General features: G+C 44.4%; 1 pseudogene; it reads right to left on the reverse strand.

The window, feature by feature from the left end:
* Positions 1-1,245: 1,245 nt before the first annotated feature.
* LOC100348026 (etoposide-induced protein 2.4 homolog pseudogene) overlaps positions 1,246-16,561 on the reverse strand; it is a 118,834-nt pseudogene continuing 103,518 nt past the window's right edge.

Here is a 16,561-nt window from a genome sequence, read left to right on the forward strand (position 1 = left end):
AACAAGACAGTGAGGTTATAAAGGGAGTGACCAGGAGCAACCAAGATTCTCCATTACCTCCCACATCCAATGTATGTGCTTCACAGAAGAACAAAAATAACACATCCACAAAACACAACAGTTAGAATTACAAAACCCATTCATCCAAGGGTGGTAGAAGGCAGGAAGGAGAGGTGTGAGGGCCAATGGCACAGGGAGAAAACAAAGTATTCCAATCAGTCCAGGCACAGGGGCTGGCAAATGCTAGAAAATAGCTGCAGAAAACCCTGTGGTCCTCTGAGACTCACGGAGGTGTTAAAAACCCACATTGGTGTCAAGAAGATTCTGCTTTACGTGCACCAGAGGCAAAAACTCCAACTCCTCAGAGAGAAGGGCATGCGCAGAGGGCCCTTGGCAGAGTGGGTCCTGCCTTCGCCTCAGCCTCCTCCCACCCGCTTTGGTGGCAGGTGACTCAGTGGCCTGCAGTAGCCTTCAGTTTGGCAGGAGATGCATGTGGTGAAGGGAACTTCTCTGCAGAGGCTGAGCTGCCCAAGGCAGACTGCAGGTAGACTGTCTTGTGGAAGAGTCTGTTGCTTAAGAAGACCACCAAGGAGAACAGGCGCAACTGGAAAAGATATGCTTTTCCAGGGGTCTTTGCTTCATTAGCACTGATAATGAATAAAGGAAATAGGATGGAAAAGAGGCATCCACTGATAATGTACGAGGACTGCATTGCTGTGTGAAAAGCCAAGGGTAAACCAAATCCAAAGGAGTAAGGCCAGTTCCTTTCTTTCTTTCTTTCTTTCTTTCTTTCTTTCTTTCTTTCTTTCTTTTTTTTTTTTTTTTTTTTTTTTTTTTTTTTTTTTTTGACAGGCAGAGTGGACAGTGAGAGAGAGAGACAGAGAGAAAGGTCTTCCTTTGCCGTTGGTTCACCCTCCAATGGCCGCCGCGGCCAGCACGCTGCGGCCGGCGCACCGCGCTGATCCGATGGCAGGAGCCAGGTACTTCTCTTGGTCTCCCATGGGGTGCAGGGCCCAAGCACTTGGGGCCATCCTCCACTGCACTCCCGGGCCACAGCAGAGAGCTGGCCTGGAAGAGGGGCAACCGGGACAGAATCCGGAGCCCCGACAGGGATTTGAACCCAGTGTGCCGGCGCCACTAGGTGGAGGATTAGCCTAGTGAGCCGCGGCGCCGGGCTCCAGTTCCTTTCAATATTCGACAACGGCTGGTGCGTTTCAATTCCTGGATGAGGGAAAGAGCCTGCAGCTAAAGGCTGAAGAGCATGTCAGCAATGATTTTGCTCACACTAGGGAAGGGGTGAGTCTTCCTCCCTGATACCCCAAATGCCAGGGCAGCTATATCCTGAAACCAGATGGCATTCACAGCTTGGCTGAGCACAAACAGGGGCAGCACCCAAAAAGCACTGAAAACGGATGAGAGGAAGAATTCCAGCCATGACCAAACATCTCCATGCAGTGATGGATCACCAATGATGCGGGCTGTTACTGACTGAAGCACGGGAATAAACACTCGATAAAACAAGAGGAGACTGAACCAGAACACTCCGCCATTCCAAGCACAACACTGGAAAATTCTACTAACAACACGTGGCTCACTCTCTTGCTTCCGTTCTATGCTCTGGGCTCTCCTCTGTGCCAGGACACTGCTTGCCCTTCTTCGATGCTGCTCTTCTCTCTTTTGCTGGATTGGAGCATCTAGCTTTGAGATGGCACAGATACCCCAGATGGAGTCTTTGATACCCCTGGCAAGGTCCTGGAGAAAGGTTTTGACAGTGTCGGCCATCTCTTCACCACCCAAACTATTGACTACACGGAGGAGAGAGAAATGCCCCCAAATCTCTCATCATGAAGGGCCCCGCACCCCGGCCGCCGTGGCTTGGCCAGGTCCCTCGCCCACCGCCAGCCGCTCGGCTCCTCTGCGCCCGGCGTCCGCTCCGGGGAGCTCCCAGGGCCCGCCAGTATTACATTTTAATACATTATTATTTAATTTAATTTTTTTATTTGACAGGTAGAGTTATAGATAGTGAGAGACAGAGAGAAAGGTCTTCCTTCCATTGGTTCACCCCCCAAATGGCCGCCACAGCCGGAGCTGCGCTGATCCGAAGCCAGGAGCCAGGTGCTTCTCCTGGTCTCCCACACGGGTGCAGGGGCCCAAGCACTTGGGCCATCCTCCACTGCCTTCCCTGGCCACAGCAGAGAGCTGGACTGGAAGAGGAGCAACCGGGACTAGAACCCGGTGCCCAGATGGGATGCCGGCGCCACAGGCGGAGGATTAACCAAGTGAGCCACGGCGCCAGCCTCAAATTTTAATACATTATTACACCTTAAAACATATTACATGGGGCCAGCACTGTGGCATAGTGGGTAAAGCCGCCGCCTGCAGTGCTGACATCCCATATGGGTATCAGTTCGAGTCCTGGCTGCTCCACTACCGATCCAGCTCTCTGCTGTGGCCTGGGAAAGCAGTGGAGGATGGCCCAAGTCCTTGGGCCCCTCCACCTGCATGGGAGACCTGGAAGAAGCTCCTGGATCCTGGATTCGGATCGGCGCAAAGCCGGCTGTTGCGGCCAATTGGGGAGTGAACCAGAGGATGGAAGACCTCTCTCTCTCTCTCTCTCTCTCTCTCTCTCTCTCTCTGCCTCTCCTGCTCTCTGTTTAACTCCGACTTTCAAATAAATAAATCAATCTTTGAAAGGAAAACCATACTACTCAAGTTTCTGAGTCTTAGAATGCACAGATATCCACATTTACCTCAAAGTACTGTATTGACCTTTCCCACTTTTTCACAAGTTCTCTTTTCCAGGAAATAATTATCTGATACTAGCAAACCTGAAGCAGCACAGCTTCTGCTTCACGCCGTTTTGATCATTTGCCACCATTTATTTAGAGAAGATGAATGCTACCTGAGATCAACATGTGTGTGAATAAATTGTGAATTCGTGTCCTAGACTTACTGGGGAGAAAAAATATCCTGAGATTGTCAACCCATCTGGTAACAGGCAATGTTATTTTGCTAGGTCAAAAATAGTGTGCGGGGCCAGTGCCAAAGCACATTAGGTTAATCCTCTGCCTGCAGCGCCAGCATCCCCCTATGAGTGCCTGTTCTAGTCCCGGCTGCTCCTCTTCCCATCTAGCTCTCTGCTATGCCCTGGGAAAGCAGTAGAAGATGGGCCAAACACTTGGGCCCCTGCACCCACGTGGGAGACCTGGACAAACTTCTGGCTTCTGGCTTCAAGTAAGTTCAGCTCCAGACATTGTGGCCATTTGGGGAGTGAACCAGAAGATGGAAGACTTTTTTCTATGTCTTTCCCTGTCACAGTCTGTAACTCCACCTCTCAGTTAAGTTAAAAAAAAAATAGTGTGCTACCCTCAATGAGATCTCCTGAAATACTCCACTTTTTACATGATTTTTATTGGCATATCTCAACCTACTTGTAGGGAGACATATCCTTTTCAAAAGTTTATTCATGTATTTATTTTAAAGGCAGAGTGGTGAGAGAAAAGAGAGAGAGAGAGAGAAAAATTCTATCCTTTGGTTGACTTCCCCAAATAACAGCAAAAACTAGGCCTGGGCCAGGGAGAAGCCAGGAACCAGGAACTCTGTCTAGGTCTCCTATGTGGGCAGCAGGGTCTCCACCACTTGAGTGACCATCTGTTGCCTCCCAGGTGCTTTGGCAGGAAGTTGGATCAGAAGCAGAGTAACTGCAACTTGAACCAAGCACTCCAGCATGTGTTGCAGGCCTCCCAAAGAGCATCTTAACACACTGGGCCAAAAAGCAGACACTGGAACACACCCTTACGTCTGAAAGTCTATGTAAATTAGATCTGAATACAAGTACTCATAGTTCAACTACTGGAAAACATGTTTGATGCTCTTCATCAACTTGGGAAGAAAAAATGTTGATGTCTTCAATGAGTTTATCAGAAACTCCCTGGTGTAGAATTCCTACTATTTAAGAGAGATAGTCCATAGACCATACAGGATGGATGGACATTTAGAGTAGCCAATGTAGTTTTAGGAAAGCTAATGAATACAGCCTCCTTGATTTCATTCAGACTCTCAACAAAGTTACTTTTGCCAACAAACTCTTTATTCTTCATTCCCCTCTCCTAGATATTTCCTCTTTTCCCTCTTTCTCTCTCTTTTTTGTGGACAAAAGGGTAACGTTAGCTTTTATCTTCTGCAGAAAGAGAAGAATCCTTCCTATTGGCTTTCAAACTGCACAGAGCTGAATGCTAGATGATAGCCTGATAACAGCAACACAGTATTTACTAATAAATCTTTTTGGTGCCCTCTGGAGACCCGGAGCTAATTTGGGAATCTTGTCATCTGTGACATGAAACTTGGCTACTGCAGTTTCCCAGAGAGTTTGAGAACTAAAAATGGTTGGGGAAAGAGAGAACGCACAGTTCTCCCTTCCTGCGCAGAAAATCTGCCTCCCAGTTTCTCACGGGGTTATTTCTCACAGGCTGAAGTTCGACAAGAGCAGTATTTTCTAAGCAGTTGGAAATAGGAAATGAAGCAGAACATGAATCATTTAGGTCTAGGTTGGCGATTTTAGCTGAGGGGATGTAAACAGAGGCTCTCTTGAGTGAGTTAGCAACTGCAAAAGTCAAAATGTGATCAACATTCACCAACATACGGGGATACAAAATTAAATTCCAGCTTCCAGAGATGCCTCATGGGTTCCTATTCTGCAAGGTGGTCTCAGCCTGAGGGCTCTGTTCACTCTTGGGTTACGCAAAGAAGCATCAGAAGCAACACAGTGAGGTCACGCAAAGTTTTCCAAAGTTTAAAATTCCTCCCCCAAAGAGTTCCATCTCTGCAGTCGTTCTGTTTTTAAAAAGGAAAAAAAAATACTGTGCAACTTTGCCTTTATTTTAAACATATCCTTAAGAGAAAGCCAATTATACCACATGTTTCCTTTGAAGAGAAAGGGAAATTAGTTATTAATATTAATCCTATCCATAACAGGTCTTTTTGCACAGACTGGTGGTACACATACTTGATCATCCCGCTCTGCTTGCCCAGATTCACTAACAGAAAGCTGGATCAGGAGCAGCTGGGACATGGACCAGCACTCTGCAATGGGATGACAGTGTCGCAACAAAACTGACCCCTGAACCTGTTCTAAGTCTGGGAAATCACTGAGTAGTAGCTTACTCATGTGCTTGTTTTATTGTTAAAACCCTAAGATCAACAATAACACCTACCTTCATAAATTATGAAGGTAATGCATATGTTGGAAGAATACTTTAAATTGGTCCACGTTTGTTTGAAACTACAACAGGAACAAAGAGGAAAATGGAAAATTTGTCTCTGCAACAATGCAAGACTTGGAAGGAAATTATAAAAGAAATATTTCCTTAGAAAAAAGTGAACTAAGAGTGCAGTTACTGCCTAGCCAGGACATTCACAGACATTCATTTCAACCCACATTTGCCGAGCACTGATGTATAGCAGATGCTAGGCAATTCCTAGCCCCACGTGGCCTTCTAGATGTCTCAGCTTTCTCTTAGGAGAGATAATTTCATTGCTCCTTAGGTCTGTTTTATCTGCTGTGAGAGGTGGGATACACCCAGGCCTGGTGACATCAACTTAAGCGATCACTTAAAAAGCTGCTCCAAATGAGGCAGCAAGTCTTAACAGGATAAGCAAGTACCAAGTAAACAATCTGTGGTCGGGACAAGCATCTGGTCTAGTGGATAATACACCCATATCACACAGCAGGTGCGTGAGTCTGAGGTCTGGCTCCGGCTCCAGCTCGACTCCAGCTGCCTGCTAATGCAGACTCCGGAAGGCAGCGGTGATGGTCCAGGTAACTGGATTCCTGCCGCCAACATGGGAGATCTGGACTGAGTTCAGGGAGCGAGCTACTGAGTAGATTTCTCTCTGTGTCTCCTAAATAAATATTTTAAGTGTATTGTTTCATTTTTAATTATTTTATTTTTAATATAAGAAGAACAATTTCTTGTGTTTCATATCCACAATTCTAAGAAGATAACCATATTTCCCTCCTTCCTTGTCTCATTCCTTCCTTTATTTTCACAAAAACATAATTTCAATCCACAGGCTTTGGTCTTTCCACTTTTTACTCATTGTTTTTTTGTTTTATTTTTTCTTTATTTGAAAGGAAGAGTTACAGAGAGAGAGAGAGACAGAGAGAGGTCTTCGATCTGCTGGTTCACTTCCCAAATAACTGCAACAGCCAGGACTGGGCCAGATCAGACAGGAGCCAGGAGCTTTTGCCAGATCTCGCACATGGGTCCAGGGCCCAAGCACTTGCGCCATCCCCTACTGCTTTCCCAGGTGCACTAACAGGGACATGGATCAGAAGTGGAGCAGCCATCACTTGAACCAGGGCCCACATGGAATGCTTGCACTGTAGGTGGCAGCTTAACCTGGTATGCCACAGCACAGGCCCCTGAATAAACATTTAAAAAAACAATTGAAGGTAAAAGTCTTGTCAAACTGGAGAGGTAAGCTTCCATAGGGCTTGGCAACACCATGAAGCCTTCTGACCCAATGAGACAGAAGCATGTCTTAGATTAAGTGGATTGCTTGATCAAGTTACTTAAAACAGGCAGTCACCAAACAGAGGTGCATATTCAATCTTTTGGATATCCACCTTTTTACTTAGCAATTCTACATTTACATTTATTTTCAGTCTTAGATTGTTGAGTCAAAGGCTTATCTTTGGGTAAATATTCATGATCAGATTTTCCAACTGTCCCTCTTGTATAAACCACACCCATACAGTATGAACTAATATTTACAGTTCACAGCTCAAAAAGGTAGAATAAAAACATAAAGTCTTAATGGCAATCTAACTGCAAAATCCCTCTGGATTTCAGATTTTTCCTGACTTTCCTCCTATTGTTTCAGAGTTGTCTGATATAAACCTAATTTGGAAGTATTTATAAAGTTTTTCATCTGAATTTCCATGGTTATCACAAATTTTTCTAAAACATACTTTACCATTTTATGTAATATCCTAGTTACATAAAGAGCAATTCAACTGACATAAGCAGGTTTCATTGTTAATATAGACAGTCAACTCACTGTAAGACTGATAGGAGGCTGGCGCCGTGGCTCACTAGGCTAATCCTCCGCCTGCGGCGCCAGCACACTGGGTTCGAGTCCATGTCAGGGCACCGGATTCTGTCCCAGTTGCCCCTCTTCCAGTCCAGCTCTCTGCTGTGGCCCAGGAGTGCAGTGGAGGATGGCCCAAGTGCTTGGGCCCTGCACCCCATGGGAGACCAGGAGAAGTACCTGGCTCCTGCCATCGGATCAGCACAGTGCGCCAGCCGCAGTGTGCTGGCCGCGGTGGCCATTGGAGGGTGAACCAATGGCAAAAGGAAGACCTTTCTCTCTGTCTCTCTCTCTCACTGTCCACTCTGCCTGTCAAAAAAAAAAAAAAAAAAAAAAAAAAAGACTGATAGGAATGGGATCAATCGGTACACAGTTGTATAATAGTTGTGAGCACTCTGTATGCTATGAATATCAGCCAGTGTTATGCAAAAGGAAGGGAAAATATCAATGAGTCCAAATAAATGACTCAACTCACTATGGCCAACAAAAGGCACCGCAAAGCAATAAGGAAACTCACTCATCTGTAGTCTTCTGTCAAGCTCAATTCAGAACCATTTTAGTTTTCCTGGATTGAAAGATTTAGAACCAACTTAAAGGAACTCTAATTTCCCAGAAAGGAAAATGGTTTTCATCACTTGTGCTGAAACATTTGGCCTACAAAACAACTTTTTGGGTTAGAGGAAGTTTGGATAAAGCTTACCAGAGTTGGGGGTGGAGGGTGGGGATGGGTTCTACTGTTGGATAGCACAGGTGGGTGACTGTAGATCATGAAAATGTGAAATAGATGGTAGAAAGAACCAGAGGATACTAGCTGGTAGGCTCCGGACATGGAGGAAGCAGTGGGGGAGGGGGAGCGTTAGCAGTGCGATTTGATCATTTCACACCAGATACATAGAGTTAAAATAGTACACTGTGCTCCATGGAGGTGTACAAGTAATATATGTTAACCAAAAATTTTTAAAAATAACACTAAAGATTTAAAAAAAAAAAGAAAGCCCTACTGGATGACTCAGAGATATGCTTAGGAAGCTTTCACAGTTTATCTCCTGTATCTCTTGTGTCCTCACAAAATATATTCATTTTATAATTACTGTATTCATTCTGGGCCCATTAGAAACAACGCTACTGTGCCTGTATTTAGGGGTATTTAGTGTATTTGGGAATGCCAGAATAGCAGCATAAATATCAAATATCTGCAGAGATGCTGTTCATAATATCTTTCTAGACCATAAAAGCCATTCTTGTGTTTTCTAGTTCAGTAAATTAAAAACTCATCATCTTTTTTGCCTTTCATCTTGAAAGCTTTTCACTATGACAGAAATTCTACACCATAGAAGCTTTTAGGCAGCAAACTGTTAAACATAATATCCAGTGTTTCATCATCTAGGAGATTCCCTAAGGAAAGTTGCAGCCATTGTAAAGGTTTCCTAATGAATATATGTTTCTCCCACGATATGGTCCATAAAACCTCGTGAGTCTCTATTTCTTAAAAGGCATTCAAGTACATTACATACGTATTCTTTTTTATCTCCCTTAGTGCTCGAAAAGAGTTGATGTTTAGTTGTTTTATATTCCAATAAAACAAAGGAGCGCGTACATAGACTTCACAACGCTGTCAACCAAATGGATTGTCATTTTAAATGTCATTTTAAATATTTTTCTAAGTGGGTGAAATCTACCAATTTTGAGCCCTTTTTTAACTCAAGTAAAAGCAAAAAGATCTATTTTTTCCTTTAGGCATTAAATTTTCCTAAAAAACACTGAGTTCAATTTCTATCAAAGCATTTATTAATCATTTTATACAATTAAAAGTATAACAGTATTTTAAGGCACACAATATTTTTGATTCATATATATATATAGAATTTGTACAAAATGATGAATAAATTTGCATTTCTTTTTTAAAAAGGATTTATTTATTTATTTGAGAGTCAGAGTGACAGAGAGAGAGAGAGAGAGAGAGAGAGAGAGAGAGAGAGAGGTATTCCATCTGCTGGCTCACTCCCCAAATAGCTGTCCTGAGTTGAGCTGATCGGAAGCCAGGGGACAGGATCTTCTTGAGTTTCCAACGTGGGTGCAGGAGCCCAAGCATTTGGGCCATCTTCCACTGCTTTCCAGGCCCCAGCAGAGAGCTGGATCAAAAGTGGAGCAGCCAAGACTTGAACCAATGCCCATATGGGATGCTGGCACCTCAGGCAGAGGTTTTACCCACTACACCACAGCGCTGGCCCCTGCATTTCTATATAAGGGCAATGAAACAAGCATTCCACCAAAAATGACCAAAAGCAAGCATTAAGTAAGTATAATGACTGTATTACTGGATATCTTGTAACAGAGCTATCTTGTAGCAATGCGGCGGAATCTCTACACACATAGTGTGACTATCGCAGCACTTACTCTAACCTGAGCTTTCTGTGATGCTTGAGACTGATGAGACACACCTTCCTGAGGTGCTGCTCTCCCCGCATTTCCAGTGGGGTCCTTCCTGAAGTTCTGACTGCTCACTCTCACTGCCCTGTGTGAATTCTTTCCCCAGCCCACACCTTAACTGTGGCCACTCTCAGGAATGCTCCCATGCTCAGGATTCTCCTCATCTGCGGTTTACCTGGATGATCCAACCTCTGGTAACACAGCAGTAACCACAGTGCATATCTCTAGTTGATGCTTCTCCAGATGATTATTCCCAACTCTCAGCTAACCGCGTCAACTCGCATTCCAGATAGACTCACTGTTTTCTTTGAGGATGCTACATGGGACTTACAATACGACATGTATTTCTCGTTCCTAGGATCTATGGGTCAGCTCCAGTGGCTCTGCCCCAGCTCGTGTTGAGTTGGACCATTACAGGCTCACTGACTGAAGTGATCCTGTTCTCAGGGTAGATGCAGGGGCATTCACTGGGAAAGTGGGCCAGGGGAGTAGTGATTTCTCCCAGGGACTCTCCTTGGGACTGCAGCTCCAATCCTGATTTCACTGGGCCAACAAAATCACACCGTCAATTCCAAATCAATGTGTCAGGGAAGTATACTCCACCCCCATTAAATCCAGCAAGGAGGGGCCAGCACTGTGATGTAGGGGGTGAAGTCACCACCTCACTCAAGCCCCACGGCTCCACTTCTGATCCAGCTCTCTGCTGTGGCCTGGAAAAGCAGCAGAAGATGGCCCAAGTCCTTGGGCCCCTGAACCCTCATGGGAACCCAGAAGAAGCTCCTGTTTCCTGGCTTCGGATCTGCCCAGCTCTGGCTGTTGAGACCATCTGGGGAGTGAACCAGCCATTTAGGGAGTGAACCAGCTGTGGAAGACCTCTTTCTCACTCTCTGCCTCTTTGTAACTCTGCCTTTCAAATAAATAAATAGCTTTTTTTAAAAAAAAAAAAAGCCAGCAAAGGGTAGAAAAGAATTCCAAATAAATATCTAAAAGTTGTAGGGCCTGATTGATAATAATTCTTTCCAAAATACCTTATTAGCAAACCGTGATTGCTGTATTACTATGTTTACCACCTCCCCAGTTGCCCAAGCTGAAAAGATAAAAATTAATTCTTTATTCTTTCATTTACTCATATGGAATCAGTCAACACCACTTGCTGTTTCTATCTCCTAAATATCTATGATAAAAGTCCATTTCTTTCTATCTCCATAACTATTTCACTATCAGGATCTTGCCATCCCTCACCAAAGCATAATAATGATCTGTTTCATGAAAAAGACCCTACCAGGGGCAAGCAGTTAACATAATAAAATACTGCTTGTGATGCCCACACTTCATATCAAAGTTCCTGGGTTCAAGTCCTGCTCCACTCCCAATTCTAGCCTCCTGCTAACACGGACCATGGGAGACACGACGGATGGCTCAAGTAGCTGGGTTCCTGTCATTCATGTGGGTGATCCAGATTGACTTCCTGGGTCCTGACTTTTGCCTCTCCCAACCCTGTGGTCATTGTGGGGTAAAACACCAGTAGGATCTCTCTGTCCCTCTCTTTATCTCTCTCTCTCTCCCATATGAATAAAAATAAAATAAAAATTTTGAAACAAATAAAGCAATCTGCTATAAACAGATTAATCATAAAAATCTCAGTAGCTTTAACACAGAGAAATTTGTTTTTCACTCAAAATGTCCAAATAGTGTCCTAGTTTCATCAGAAGTACTTCTTCCAATAATGACACAGAGATTCAGACAGCTTCTTTCCAATGGCTCTACTACTTTCCTATTATCTCTTCTAAGGATAATGAATATGCAGATTGCAGGTCAATGGGCTTTGTGTGCCACCCTTAAGTAATACACATCACTCCTATCCATCTTCCTTTGGCCAGAACTCAATCATATTGGTTTGCTCATCTTAACAGAGGCTGGAACAGAGCCTAATGTGTACTCAAGAGGAAAAGAAACAGCCAACATTCTTTGCCACAACTTTCTTGCTGATCTCTTTGCTAGCAGGAATGAGTCACCTTTGAGGCATAAATTTGATCATGTTATTCCCCTGCTTGAAATTTTCATTACTTTACAATGATTGAAAACAGAGCCAAACTTCTTTATAAGATGGGAAAGGCACTTCATGTGAAGATAACCTATTCTTCAGTCACAATGCATTACTTTCAGTTCTTGGAAAATAACATGCTGAACTCTGTCTCTGCTGTGCTGTTACAACAGACAGCCCTGCACTGGTGTTCACTTTTTAAATATTTAAGAACCTTTAAAGTTTAACTCAAGCAGCAGTTTCTTTATGAAGGCATTCATTACTTCCTTAGCAATTATTTAGAAATAGCCACTTTTCCATATATTCCATTTATCCTACAATTGTTTTGCCATGCCATTGACACACTACATACTTACTATCTCCCCACCATACCACTTCACCATCAGCAGGAAAAAACAGTGTTGACACTGTCCTTGCTCCAGAAATTGGGTTTAGATCCTTGATCAAATATAAGTTGGTTGTATAGATGGAACTCTAACCCTCAACTTCATAGCATTAGATGGTAGAACCTTTAGAATGTGATTAAGTTACAAATATTGTCATAAATGGGACTACTGGCCTTATAAGTCTGACCATACAAAACTCTCCCATTCCACTATGGCCTAGTGAGAAAACAATCATCCACGAAACAGGAAGCAGGCCCTTGCCACACATTGAACTTCTTGGTATTTTGATCTTGAACTTCCCAGCCTGGAAACTATGATAAATTCCAATTGTTTATAAGCCACCCATTCAATGGCATTTTATTATAGCAGCCCCAAATGGACTAAGATGATCACCTCTTTTTGTAGCATTATTTATTTGAAAAACAGAACAACAGAAAGAAAAAGAAATAGTGAGACAGAGAGAGAAACAGAGATCTTCCCATCAGTTGATTTGCTCTCCAAACGCCCACAATAGCTGGGGCTGGGCCAGTACCACAGCCAGAAGCCAGGAGCCAGGAACTTCATTCAGGTCTCTCATATAGTTGACAATGACTCAAGAACTTGAGCCATCATCTGCTGCCTCTCAGGGTGTGTATTAGCAGGAAGTTGGACTGGAAGTGTAGGTGGGACTATACAATGGACACTCAGATATGGAATGTGGGAGTCCCAAGAGGTGGCTTAAACCAGTGCACCACAATGCCTACCTCTAAAACAATCATCTTAAATATTTACTATGTTGATTACTATGCTGTAATTAAAGTTTTCAGAGTGAGGACTTCCATTTAGTGTCTCAAAAGCTGCCGGCGCCGCAGCTCACTAGGCTAATCCTCCACCTTGTGGCACCGGCACACCGGGTTCTAGTCCCTGTTGGGGTGCTGGATTCTGTCCCGGTTGCTCTTCTTCCAGGCCAGCTCTCTGCTGTGGCCAAGGAGGGCAGTGGAGGATGGCCCAAGTACTTGGGCCCTGCACCCCATGGGAGACCAGGAGAAGTACCTGGCTCCTGCCATCGGATCAGCGCAGTGCGCTGGCCGCAGCGTGCCGGCCGCAGAGGCCATTGGAGGGTGAACCAACGGCAAAGGAAGACCTTTCTCTCTGTCTCTCTCTCTCTCACTGTCCACTCTGCCTGTCAAAAAAAAAAAAAAAAAAAGCTATTAAACCACCCTAGACTGTCTTTGATTAGGGCATTTTGGATTATTCCAATGCTAACTAATTTCTCCTAGGGTCTGATTCAACTCTTATTTAAGAGTTTTCTTCAAAGAGGTAAGTCAAAATATAATTACAAGAAAGTATCTTAGTAGGCACTTGAAATGCTGAACTGACCAAGCACTAGTGAAGGTTATGATAGAAAATTCAAAGAGAAATGCCAGACTTTGCTCTCCCAATCATGATGTGAGCATATTCACCTCACAGCCATCTGACTGGAAGCATCAGTGAAGCCTCATATGCCTACATCAAAACCATGCGCCCTCCTCCACTGCCTTCCCGGGCCACAGCAGAGAGCTGGACTAGAAGAGGAGCGACCGGGACTAGAACCCAGCGCCCATATGGGATGCCAGCACCACAGGCGGAGGATTAACCAAGTGAGCCACGGTGCTGGCCCCTCTAGTTCCCTTTAAATGTGATGTGGGACAGGCAGGGAGTAGGGTAGGCAACAATGGGGCTGACAACTTTCCCTGCAGTTTCTGTCTCCAGGTCTGCACCCTAACCCCACCGCCTTGAATGCCAATTCAGCACATCTACTTTCCCATGATCCATCTGTCTCCTCCAGAAGGAAGACGATGTCTTCAGAAGCACACATACCCTGAGCTCCACACAGAGATACCATAAAAACCTTCCCAGAAGACATCACGCACTGAGCCCAACTCCACTGCATTTGTGTATTCAGTCAGAGCATCACCCCCTACCCACGGCTCCCTCTCTCCTCTCACGGCAGCCCTCCCTTCTCCACCCTGCCCTCACTTCACAGGCACCCTCTCCTCATGGCTCACGCATCTCCCACGAGGCTACTGGCTTTCACACCAGAATGTGTACTCACTCCCTCTCTTTACATAACTCCTGCTTCTCTTGCACTTTGTCTCTGTCTCTGCTTTAAACTCTTATCTCACACAGGGGCAAGAACCTGTAATACTACAGTTGGGGAACATTCTTCCCACAATAGATGGATTCAACTTTAATTTATTAATTTTCCCCATCAACAGCAAATGGACTAAAAGAAGAAGTAGAACACCATTTCTCTGATTACGCTTCTTTTTCCCCACATGAAAGAAATTCTTCTACTTTCAGTTAGGAAATGAAAAGACAATGATGTGAGAAACCTGGAGAAAGTCAGAAATACACTTTTCTACGAAACTAGAGAAAAACAACGGACACAGGAAACACAGGAGCAGGGCTCCCATAGGTGTTGGCAGACACAATGAGTCACTCACTGAGGGTGTTGCCACATAATCACCCCCAAGTGGGAGCCACTCAGAGGCTTGTATTTACTTGTGGCAAGTAAAGGAAATGGCGCAAAGGTAGCGTTCTGAAAAGGAAACAGCCTCTGCAGGAAGCAGTTTGCTAGGGCTTTTACGGCAGGGGCTGCTGGAATACCCAGGATATAGAAGAAGCAAAGGGAAGGGTCCTACCTCCCTGTAATAAACATCTGCATACATGGAATGCTGGAAAATCTGACTCCAATGGAATTCTTCCGGCTTTAACCATTCTTGTTTGTGGTGTTCTGCCCTCTTTTTTGCCTGAATGCTACCCTTCTGGGGAATGAAGGGAGCCTCCTTGCCTCAAATGTGCCATGGATTGGAGACAGAAAGGGCTGTGGTTTGGATGTGACTGAAGTGTGTCCCACAAGGTTTCATGTGTCAGAAGCTTATTCCTCAGTAGGGTGATGCTGGGAGGTGGAACCTTTAAGAAGTAAGGGCTTGAGGAGATCCTTGGGCCCAGGGGAAGAGACTGTGTTGGACTTGCTGTTTTCCTGATGTGATCTCTCCCTCCCACCATCTCTATCCACCAGGAGGTACAGTCTAGGGTCCACTCACAGAGCTTGTTGCCATGCTGTTTGGACCTTCAGCCTCCAAAACTGTGAGCTACCTAAACTCCTTCCTCTATAAATGGGCCTGTTATTTATAGTAACAAAGCACAACTGATACAGACTAAATGTGGATGGTTTCCAAATGTAAAACCAAATTATTTGTCCTGATGAGTCTAAACTCCACGCCCCCACCTTGCCCGCCAGTTTTATCAAGAATATGGGAATGGAGGACGAACCAGTAGTGTGACCCTGCACATTCTTATACTGACTGGATTTGAGAGCACTGTCGAAGTTGGAAAAGAAAAAACAACCCATTGAACTGTGCAGCCCAACTCTTTCCCATCTCAAATGCTGTGAAAGTCGGAAGTCCATTGTAGAAATTTGAGGCTCAGCTAAACATAAAACACTGGGAATGGCATTGAGTTAAATGGAAGGCTGTCTTTCAGGGCTGAAGGAGTTACCCTTCTCCTCTTCTTATGTTTTCATGGGAACTTTTATTGGTAGAGTCAGTAGATTAACTGGCACTGAGATATTAATGGTGTACAATCAATTAATGCATTAACTCACTGAGGTCCCTTTGCCATTCATAAGAGCTAAAGTCATATCCCAGAAAAGAAAATTCTAATCACTAAATTAAAGATGTTGTTGCAGGACTTGAAGGGAGATTAACAAGGGAGGAAACAAATCCCTTGGAGTTCCTCTGAAATGCCATGACAAAGGCTGTTACAGAAGGCTGAACAAAGACCAAAGGCTGGAAAACAGGTAAGTTATTTTCAGCTTCCTACAGGAAAGAACACTCTAGCAACATGAACACCAAAAATAATAAGCCCATCCACTGAAAACACGCTCCCATGTGCCAGATTCGTTCTGTATGTCATCTCATTAAATCCACCCAAACAGCCCTTTATTTTGGCACACGATCAGGAAACTGGCACAGAAAAGTTAAACAAATTGCCTTATGTCATACTTGAAATCCAAACCTAGACAGTCTTATGCTGGAACCACAGATTTAGTAGGCACGTCACAATGGGACCAGGTGCTTCATGAAGCTGTGTAATTAAATCTTAGATTAGCAATTCATTCAGTTCTCTAAATTTATCATGAACAAATGACATAATATCTTTTAACTTACTTGATTCATGGTTTCTAAAAAGTAAATGAATTTAAAGGCATCAACAGGACTGGTACCATGGCTCACTTGGTTAATCCTCTGTCTGCAGCGCCGACATCCCATATAGGCACTGGGTTCTAGTCCCGGTTGCTGCTCTTCCAGTCCAGCTCTCTGCTGTGGCCCGGGAAGGCAGTGGAGGATGGCCCAAGTGCTTGGGCCCCTGTACCTGCATGGGAGACCAGGAGGAAGCACCTGGCTCCTGGCTTCAGATTGGCATAGTGCACCCGCTGTACCCAGCCATTTGGGGGGTGAACCAACAGAAGGAAGACTGTCTAACTCTGCCTTTCAAATAAATAAATAAATAAGGCATCAATGAATATTTTATTCTATAACTATGTCTTGTATAGTATTTTATCAATCACCTCTTGGTCTGGGGT

This window comes from Oryctolagus cuniculus, chromosome 8 (assembly GCF_051225735.1).
Source record: "Oryctolagus cuniculus isolate XC-2025 breed Fujian yellow rabbit chromosome 8, ASM5122573v1, whole genome shotgun sequence".
NCBI classification, from domain to species: domain Eukaryota; kingdom Metazoa; phylum Chordata; class Mammalia; order Lagomorpha; family Leporidae; genus Oryctolagus; species Oryctolagus cuniculus.